This window comes from Pygoscelis adeliae, unplaced genomic scaffold, assembly GCF_000699105.1.
Source record: "Pygoscelis adeliae isolate BGI_AS28 unplaced genomic scaffold, ASM69910v1 Scaffold222, whole genome shotgun sequence".
Classification (NCBI taxonomy): Eukaryota; Metazoa; Chordata; class Aves; order Sphenisciformes; family Spheniscidae; genus Pygoscelis; species Pygoscelis adeliae.
Genome location: NW_008824309.1, coordinates 942,656 through 953,614, shown reverse-complemented (window position 1 = coordinate 953,614; position 10,959 = coordinate 942,656).

Here is a 10,959-nt window from a genome sequence, read left to right as displayed (position 1 = left end):
AATATACACTATTTTGGCTAACGTTCATATAGATCTTAATACTCACATTAGCTCTATCCGATCTATTATTGCTTAATACTTTTACAGAGTTTAATTATTTACTGATGCGTAACAGCAAGAATACTGCCAATTCTTTCATTCCCATGAAATGAAATGCAGAACTGCCAGGCGAGCGAGGCGGTGGACAGTGAAGAGCACAAGGTGGTCTCAGAGCAGACCAAGATGATGTGGTTGGGGCAGTCACATTTGCTGCTGTGGGTGGCTGGGGAGCTTCCCTACCCGATACAGGCACGGGATAGTTTTTTATTTCAATTGAGAGAATGTGTTATTTAAAATAATCTCAGGTAGATTTATGTTATTTGTTCTGTGCCATTACAGGGCCTTTTTGCTAAAGCAAGCGATAATTAATCTGGTTGTTCCCCTTCTATTTAGAGGTAGTGCAAAAATATAGTCATTTTTCTATTCCCTAAAAAGAAATACTTCCCACGTGGAAAAGCAGTTATCATAAAGTGAGCAGGTTTGACTCAGTAAGGGCACTTGTATTGCACCCTATTAGCACAGCCATCTTTCCATCAGTTCCCGAATGGAACAGAAGAAAATGCAATATGTATTCGCGCAATACACTGGTCGGAGAAATACCTAGAGAGAAAGGAATAATAAATCCAGCCTACACCACACTACTCAAACAACCCCATCGCCTTCATTACCAGCTGCAGCACAGAAAGGCCACTACAGGCATCTGCTGCTCGCTTGAAATGACACCATCATCTTTAGCTATTTAATGACTCGTATCGTCACTTGGACTGGACCCGCATTTGTCTTTGGAAAAAGCGTAACCCAGGACAGGAAGAGCAACCGGAGCAAGGTAGTATGTCTGGGAGGTGAGCAGCAAAAGCCATCCATGAGCTAAACTAGGGAGCAAGCAGCGAAAAACCGAGTTGCATTTCCCTCTCATCCTGCTAACACTTAAAAATATGCTCACAGCGACACATGTAAAATATCCACGCTGGAACTGACTAGCACAGTGTTGGAGGAAAAAAGGAATTGAAGAAACCTGCCAGTGAAGACCCATATACGATCTCAGCCTGTGCACAGCAGCCCCTGCAGAGACTGAGGAGACACGGCCAGCTGCGAAACGGGTGTCAATAAGCAACGCCGATACCCACGCTGTACCGGCGCCAGCAGTTCTGCACCATAGTTACGGATTAGCACCTTGTTTTCAGTCCATGCCACGCTGCTGAGCCTCCAGATGAATTTATTTTGCTCCATTTTAACCTTGAAGGCAAAACTGTTCTTTTAAATGTTAAAAATGTGACATATTTGGGAGGGGAAAAAAAATATAAGTTGTTGGTAGACCTTGCAAATGTGAATACCAGCGCTCCAGCCAGCACTAATATGAAGTGCTGCCTTGCGTGCAAGGTGAGTTTCTGTCCTTCACCCCCCGGCACGGCGAGCAGCTGAACATATCCACGAGGAATGGGAAAAGTCCATGTCTCAGCGATGGTTCTGGGCGAGAAGAGTAATTGAACATGTTAGGGAAGGTAACAGTTCCAGGACTGTTCTCCAAGTACAGGAATGAGAAAGGAATTGATTTTACCTCCCCCTAATACTCCTTTATAGCAAGAGAGTGCCTGTTTGTTGTCGGTAGTAGAAGAAAAAATCCCAGCCAGCCCCTTTGCTTTCTGTAAGTGGCAATTCACAGGGGGACACATGCAACGCTCCATCTGAGCTGTCCTGCAAAGGGGAGAGCCCACGGGCGATGACCTCCGGCTCTGCCTGCAGCCATCTCACCACCACTCACCTCCCACCAGCGCTCGCAGCCCACCCTTGCACGGATTGCCCCGGAAAGGGGCTGAAGCGTCCAGCACAGCTCTCCAAGGAGCCCACCGATTCCTCTTCCGCTCATCCGCAGCTTCTTCCCCACTTCCCCAGTAAGGGCCGGCGGGTGCTGGCATCGCCGTGCATCGGCCTCTGGATTTCCCCGGGGTATCTGAACTGTGTTCAGTTTTGGGCCCCTCACTACAAGAAGGACGTTGAGATGTTGGAACGTGTCCAGAGAAGGGCAACGAGGCTGGTGAGGGGTCTGGAGAACAAGTCTTACGAGGAGCGGCTGAGGGAGCTGGGGTTGTTTAGCCTGGAGAAAAGGAGGCTGAGGGGAGACCTCATCGCTCTCTACAACTACCTGAAAGGAGGCTGTAGCGAGGTGGGTGTTGGTCTCTTCTCCCAAGTAACTGGTGATAGGACGAGAGGAAATGGCCTCAAGTTGCGCCAGGGGAGGTTTAGATTGGACGTGAGGAAAAATTTCTTTACTGAAAGAGTGGTTAAATATTAGAACAGGCTGCCCAGGGAAGTGGTTGATTCACCATCCCTGGAAGTATTTAAAAGACGTGTAGATGAGGCGCTTAGGGACATGGTTTAGTGGGCATGGTGGTGTTGGGTCGACGGTTGGACTCGATGATCTTGGAGGTCTCTTCCAACCTTAATGATTCTATGATTCTATGATTCTATGATTCTATGATTTCATGCTCCCGAGTTGTTCGCTCTGCTGATGCTCAGCCCTTGCCCCACTCGTGTGGAGAAGATGAATGACTCGGGGAGCTGCAGGCACAGCGAGAGTCTGATCCCTGTTCCCTGGTGATATCAAAAGAGCAAAACTATCAGTCTCGCTAAGAGCAACATATCACCCTTCCAAATTAACCCAGATTTTTCACCTTACACCTGCTGGAAGAGTCACCCTGGGCCAGCACTGCTCCACTCAGGCGGCAGCGGAGGAGCAGAAACCAGCTCTGTATTTTTGCAGCCAAGCTCTGCTTTCAGCTGGGCAGCAAATGAACACCTTCGGAAAGCAGGGCATACTCTCCACAGAAGAGATTTCGCACCAGCGTCTAGGTCCATTCGTGAAATTGGTCATTTGATAAAGTAATTTGGGAGCAGGGCCCTGCACCCACAGCCAGACAACGCTGACATTTCGGTTCTCTCCCGGCCGTGCTGCAATAAATGGAGCTGTCAGGTCAGAGCGGGCCATTTCATTTTCATTCAAGCGCCTATTTAATATTCATCATGTTACAGGGGTACATTTTTATGTCGGGAAAAACACAACTGCTCTCCCGAAATGACTCAAGGGCAATAAAGAATAAATTGTCTTTAAACCTGTATAAGGGATGCTGAAGTCACAAACAAGGCATAAAATAATATGGAGCTGGAAAGTGCTTTTTCCTTATTAGGTTTATCAAAGTAAAACTAGGCTGGCAAGCTTGTTCTATCAAGCAAATGGATGTGGTAAAAAAGGAAATGAAAATTCTGATCCATATTCATTGTTTCAGTGTCAGCAAGGGAGAAAAAAAGCTCCACAGTCCTGGTGGCAGTACTGAATAGCCGCACCCAGGAACCGCTGCACCCGTGAAATAAAGCTGGACTATTTCCCAGGTTAAAAAGAGGCTCATGCCTGCAACAGCAGAAGTCTAAGGCAGAAGAGGACTAGTGACTAAATAGAGAGGGGGTCTTAATGCCTGTGTGTGCGCATGCGTGTATTTTGTATTTCTACAGCCTTGAAAAATGAACACGTTTTTCTCTGTAAGGCAACGACAGGACAAACAAGTTTCAAGCAAGTCCCCTAGCCCGCGTCCGAGACCTGGGAGGGAGCTGGTCCTACAGCCAGCGCCGCATCCCCCGTGCTCCGGGCTGCAACGCTCTTCATTTCATTTCAAATTTCACAGCATTTGGCTTTTTTGTCCCCCCCAACACCCACTTCCCAGGTTTGTGTGATGAGGGGAGACAGGCAGCTTTCTGGCTTTTAGAGTTGTACCTTCCTGGCTGTCAGGGTGATGGAAATAAGATGATGAAGAGTAAAAGCACTAGCATTATATGGAAAAATACTCAAAATTTTCATTATTGGGGAGAGTCATCCCTCATGATTTGTAAGCAGGGCTGCCAATCCAGCCAGTCATATGATTTCTGTAGAAGGGAAATCATAACTGTTTGCAGTGGGAACTGCAGCGGGGATCCAGCAGACTCATCTCAGACGGCGGCTCTTCATTTCTAAATCGTGTTCTGCCAGTACATCAAAAATACTGCACAACTTTGCAAAATTGAAAAGGGTCTTTTGTAGCTGTTTTGGGGTTTTTTTTTGGTCGAAGATGATCCATGTTGCACGTACAGGAGTGACAAAGGAATGGGAGTTTGATCCCTTTGGCCTTTCTACAGCCCGCTGAGTGCAACGAACGGATTTGTACTCCTTTCCCTTGCACCTGCCTTCGGTCCCACAGGCTCATCAGCACAGATTTTTGTGGACAAAGCTTGATGAGATTGGGAAATTATGTCAGCCCCTACTCCTGTAGAAAACACAGAATTACTGGAACGCAGTTTGTGTAAATATATTCTCTTTCCTCAGAAGAGGACAGCGGTTTTAATGACAAACTGAGTGAAATCTCACTTGGCATGAAGCAAATAAAATAGTAAATATTTCAGGTTACCACTTTGCAGTAATAAGAGACTGCATTTAAAAATAATTCCTGTGGGTCTGCCGTATCATACAAAGGAACAGAGTGACAACGCAACCGTGGTGTGACACATCTGCGTTACAGCTTTTCATCTCAGTTCAGCCTTTAACAGGCTCCATCAGCTGATTGCATTCAGTATGTGAAGCGATGTTTTCCACCAGTCTCTACTGGAGAAGAAGTAGCAATCTTGTGATGCTTCTCAGCAATCAGAAACCTGCCTGAATGCCATTGTTGCCACCACAGAGTGCAGCCGTCAGTCACGGGGCAGAGCTTATATAGATGTATGTCTTTGATGCTCCTCTGCTGAGCCCATCACGCACAGCCCATTGCAATAGAAACCAGAGCTTGGACCGGGACTGAGATGTAAAACCCCATTTTCTCTGCTCCAGAACTGCCAGACACGGGAAGGAGTGTTTCGCCCAGTTAAAAAAGTGGTGTGGGGCCATCAGAGAAAACAACAGATCGCTGTGAGTCGCTCTGGTGTGACCTGTCACCGCTGTGACTTTTCCTTGGAGTCCCTCAGCGTGTCTGTCACTAGGAGAGACGGCTCAGACACACTGTCTGGGTTTCAGCGAATGTGTTTCTTACACCTTTCAAAACAAACAGTTCACCTATAGCGGCTGAAACACAAGCAGTCACTGGTGCTTCAGCTGGGCTACAACCTCCACAAGTTCTCCGTAGTGTATGTTGAAAGAAAAAAACCCCTCTGTCACAGAGAAATCTCTTCTCCAAAGTCCTGCTTTGGATTGCCTATCTTAAACATCCACTACAAACAGGAAAAACACTGATGTCGACTGTCACTGTGGGCTTTCTGCATTGTTTTTTCTCAAAGCCCAGAAGATGATAGATTAAATCTCTGTTGCATCCCATCATTGAAACGATCCTGAATTTCCATCCTCAGGTAGACCCCAACTACTCTATAGACCATACCTAGTCTATATCTACCCCCTTTAGTTTAAAGGGGAATGGCTTTAAACTAAAGGGGGGCAGATTCAGACTAGATATAAGGAAGAACTTTTTTACGCTGAGGGTGGTGAAGCACTGGCCCAGGTTGCCCAGAGAGGTGGTGGATGCCCCATCCCTGGAAACATTCCAGGTCAGGTTGGACGGGGCTCTGAGCAACCTGATGTAGTTGAAGATGTCCCTGCCCATGGCAGGGGGGTTGGACTAGATGACCTTTAGAAGTCCCTTCCAACTCAAACTATTCTATGAGTCTATGATTCTACTCCACTTAAATAGATTTGGATACACTTGGTCTACCCAATGCATGCAAGCCAAGAAGCTTAACGCTTCTGCTGCAGAAGAGCAGCCACAGACCACATTTCTCATGGTACACTTGGATCTTTCACTGATCTGATCCATTGATTGATGGGCTGTTCTTCTCTAATCCTGTCACTGAACTAAATTGACTAGCTATGTAGAAGGCAAAACAAAATTGTGTAATTAAATCACTTAATTTGCCACATGAGGTGTTTCAGGATCGATGCATTCATATTTGCAAAGGGCACTGAAAGTGGAAAACTCTAAGGAAGCAACAGATAATAACCTACAAATGATCTGATCATCTCTAAGTGTCCTGATTTTGGCTGGGATAGAGTTAATTTTCTCCCTAGTAGCTGGTACAGTGCTGTGTTTTGGATTTAGGATGAGAACAAAGTTGATAAGGCACCGATGTTTTAGTTGTTGCTAGGTAATTCTTACACTAGTCAAGGACTTTTCAGCTTCCCATGCTCTACTGACTGAGAAGGCTGGAGGTGCACAAGAAGCTGGGAGGGGGCACAGCCAAACTGGCCAAAGGGACATTCCATACCATGGGACGTCATGCTCAGTACATAAACTGGGGGAAGCTGGCCGGGGGGGCCGCTGCTCGGGGACTGGCTGGGCATCGGTTGGTGGGTGGTGAGCAATTGCACTGTGCATCACTTGCTTTGCATATTCTATTACTATTATTATTATTATTATTTTATTTTATTTCAATTATTAAACTGTTTTTATCTCAACCCACGAGTTTTTCTCACTTCTACTCTTCCAATTCTCTCCCCCATCCCACCGGGGTGGGGGTGGGGGGTAGTGAGCGAGCGGCTGCGTGGTGCTCAGTTGCCGACTGAGGTTAAACCACGACACTATGTGAAGTCAATAGGCACCATTTGCTGACTCTGGATCAGATACATCCCTCCAAATACGGTTTTGCCTGATGCTACAACAGTGTCAGAGGAGTGACACTACATGCACATTAATTCCTGCTAAACACGAGTTTCAGAACGCAGCTACCAAAGGATAGTTGCAACGGAGAGAGGAAATGTCGCATCATTCCTCGGCCTAATCCTGCTGCTGTGCAGCGTTGTGATTACTGGGCAATGGCAGCAGCCTGGAAACACCATTTCTGGGCTGCATCCATCCGCTCAGACACTTTTGCAGAAAAGTTACTCGAAGCCTGCTCACATGGGGTAGGAGCCAGGTTGCACCCAAAAAAAAAAAAATTACAACTGCCGTCTTCCTCAACTGCAAAATTAATGCTTGGTGCTCCACTTCATCCACATTCTGTTGAAAGATTCTTCACTGCTATTATGTTTGAAGAGTTTTTTTCCAGATGTCATATTGGCATGTAACAACCACAATATTCATAACATGCAGGTGAACTTTCATAAAGCAGAGGAGAAAATTAACAATATCTTCCTTATCAGAGGAAATTGAATCTGATTTTTCATTCCATCAAAACATCTCTTCACAGACAGGATAAATCCCATAAATTGCTTTAACCCGTGTATCTGTCTAGAGCCCATTCTATACGCTATTGTAACAAAGCATGTAATCAAAGTAAATGAGCATAATTACCAACGAGTGCAAATACGGGGTTTCTGGATTCCTTTCGCAGACAGTTCCCGTGTGACCATTTTACCCTATGTTTACATTTGAAAATAAGAATAAAATGTATTAGATTGGAAGGTAAAAGGGTATACATTAAAAATTCATGCAGAAAGCATCCCATAGCCATAATTACCATTATAACTATTCATTCAAATCTAGTCTTTTCTCCCCAGATGTAAATGCAACCAAATCACAAAGCGTGGCCAGATAATGACCCGTTTCAAGGGACAGCGGGGTCCCATGCTATCAGACTTCACAGCGAGACTCTGCTTTCATTTTTCTCTACCAGGTAGGAAGAAGAAACGACTGCGCGTGATTCCATTTATTGAATGGTAGTTCACAGAATCATAGAATCATTAAGGTTGGAAAAGACCTCTAAGATCATCAAGTCCAACCGTCAACCCAACCCAACACCACCATGCCCACTAAACCATGTCCCTAGTTCAGGTGAATCCCTCGGGTTTTTACACTCGTGTCTCTAGTCCTAGTTATCCCGAGGGGTCAGACAGGCTTCTTTAAGGCAACCTCTCAGCCGTACAACTTTCTGGACCGGTAGCAACCCCCTAACACATCACATCCCCGTCCGTGCAGCTGTACCGGGCAGGGGTGACTGCCGCGACCCGGGAAGATGCCCTTCCCTACAGATGCAGCAAGACCAGAAGGAATTACACGCGACTTTCTTTAGCTTCCACGTCTGACCGAAGCAGGAGGCGTGACCTGTCATAAGTGTTACGAGTCAGGTCATGTCGCATCACAACAGCTTAACGGCCCAGCCAGTGGCACAAGTCATGTCAGCAGTTAAATGACAGTAACAGAGTCACCTGTCAGGTCGTGGCTCCGGGAATCAAGTGACACATGTATATTGATGGCAAGTAATAGTATGCGCACAGATACATCTTCATAAAGATAATATAAATCAAGCGCCTGTCCAGGACAGGCTCATGTCACAGCTGTAAGACGTGGAAGTTAATTCATTTAAATTACATTTTAAACCAGACAGAACCGTAATCTGTCCCGAGGCACATTAATACATCAGGCACCCTGATCCATCTTTCAAAAAGTCCTGAGTTAGATCATTTTTTTTCCGCATTACTACCTCCCAATTGAAAACAAGCCCCAAAATTATATTTAAACTACATCTCTCCTTCCATTTGTAAGTGCAAATTGTTACATATTTAGAAAAAATAAGTCTTTCAGGACACCAGCTATGCCATGTTAGCAGCAAATGACCTGATCTCTAATGATAACTTCATACTTACGAGGACTAATTCAAACTGGAAGTGCTCAACCGATTGATTTTTTTTCCCCAAGATACAGTATTTTCTTCATTTCCTGATGAAACTGGCCATGAATGTAAGTGCACTTAGGCAAAAAGAAAACTACACAATTAGGCTCTTCTTTGACACATATGAATACAAGCACAAGCTAATTTACACATCTTCAGCTACGTCATCTTGTAGGAACTTTTACACTACTCTGCTTCCAGAGCAAAGAAAATTACAGTCTTTGCTCTGGGCTGTAGCGTCCGAAGTTCAAGTGTTCAGTGCCACTTCTGCTGTGGTTGCTGGAGGGGAGGGGAGTTCAGCTGGGATCCAGCCCTGCTACCATGAAAGCTCCCCAAGACGTCAGGATATTTCTGCAGGAAAAATGTCGTTTGATTCTACATACCTCATACAAAAGCCCAGATGTTCAAAGCGTTTAGGCACAGCGATATGCACAGACGTGGTACCTGTGCACGCAAATATCCCATTTCTGAGCATAACCAAAATGACTGCAGGAATGATGTGGGTATGCAACACTTCAGTACTCCTTGGTAGTTTGTTTTCTGTGGTGTCTTACTTCAGTTGCTGCTATTTTGTTTTACTGTTGTGTGTTAGAGAGTCTTTGAATGGAGGAGAGAAAATGCCACAGAAGATAGATCTCAAAAAAATAAAAAGGTTGTGCATTTTACAGCTGTAATACTGAAGTAGGAGACACCTGGCAGCAGACATTGAAATCAATAGTGTTGAAACAAAAGATGACAAAACGCAGACTCTTTCATTATCTGGTTATTAACTACCAAGACAGACTGCCAGGGCATTTAGCAAACTCTTCACCCTCAGGCGCTTTTACTCACAATCACGTACGTGTCTTAACGGGATGCCCTAGCTGGGGGTATAGGAATTACCTTCCTGAACTGGACCAAGCTCTCTCTCCTGTCTTTGGCAGGGGTCAGCACCAGCTACTTCAGCATAAAGTTTGGAGATCCCAAATAGGCAAGAATTGGGCGTAATCCCTCTTCCACATCACAACTCGTTTTGGACTCTGAAAGGTAGGAATTGCCTTTCAGTGCTCCCACAGGGGGCTGGGCATCCCTCCCAGCACATTTACCCAGGGCTCTTACAAACAGCAATAGTCGTGGTATCTGCCTAAACAACCGATGCCATTTTTTGCATTATGCTGCATTCTCAGCCTCATGGGCCCTGCAGGGCCACCAGCTCCTCGGTTCAATTTCACAGCTTAATTCAATCCCAAATTATCAAATACATGCAATTACATCGTGACATTTGAATCACCGTGCTGTCCAAGCTGGACCCCGAGCGGACCTGGGGTTCACATGCACGCCGGCAGACACAGCGCGTGGCTGACAGCGCGGCGTGCGTGGCAGCGGCTGCCTTTTACAGCAGCCTCACGAGCCTTCCCTGTTTTGTTTTATTTTATTTCACAAAAAGTCAAACAGCCGCACTCATTCCCTAAAGGGCTTCGCCAGACTGCAACAGCTCTGCAGCAGATGTGGTCCCTTGGCCCCGCGTGCCAGCGCCCTGCACAGCCTGCAGCTCCCCAGGCAGCGCCCAGCCCCAGCATGCACCATGGCCAGCCCCTTTGGACACCCTGTGGGGCTTTGGCCAGAAGGTGCCATAGCACGAGTGGGGACACGGACTGGGTGATGGCCACCAAACTGAAGCACAACCCCAGATCCATCTGCTCAGTATAAACACACACTTTGCAGTGTTGTACCTGGAGCTCCCTCTCTCCCCCAGGCAGTTCACTGTACAGGCCGCATCTCCTGCGCTGGACGTCACGGTTTGGACTGTAATTTACCCTGATGTTGAAGGCAACGACCACAAGTGCAGCTCTCATTTTTTGTTATTATTACACCAATTTTCCCACTCCAATACCTTTTTGAACAGCATGCTTGAGTTTATTCCTTCATTATTCAGAGAGTACCGCTCTCCTCACACTGTATCCCACAGACAAAATCTATTAAGATCTGGCAGTATTCTTCCTAATAGCATCGGATCATTATTCCCCTTGTAACTCTTACTCTATACATGTGTCCTGGTTTTGGCTGGGATAGAGTTACTTTTCATCCTCGTGGCTGACATAGTGCTGTGTTTTGGATTTCGCATGAGAATAATCATAGAATCATAGAATCATAGAATCATTAAGGTTGGAAAAGACCTCCAAGATCGTCGAGTCCAACCACCAACCCAACACCACCATGCCCACTAAACCATGTCCCTCAGCGCCTCATTAACACGTCTTTTAAATACTTCCAGGGATGGTGACTCAACCACTTCCCTGGGCAGCCTGTTCCAATGTTTCACCACTC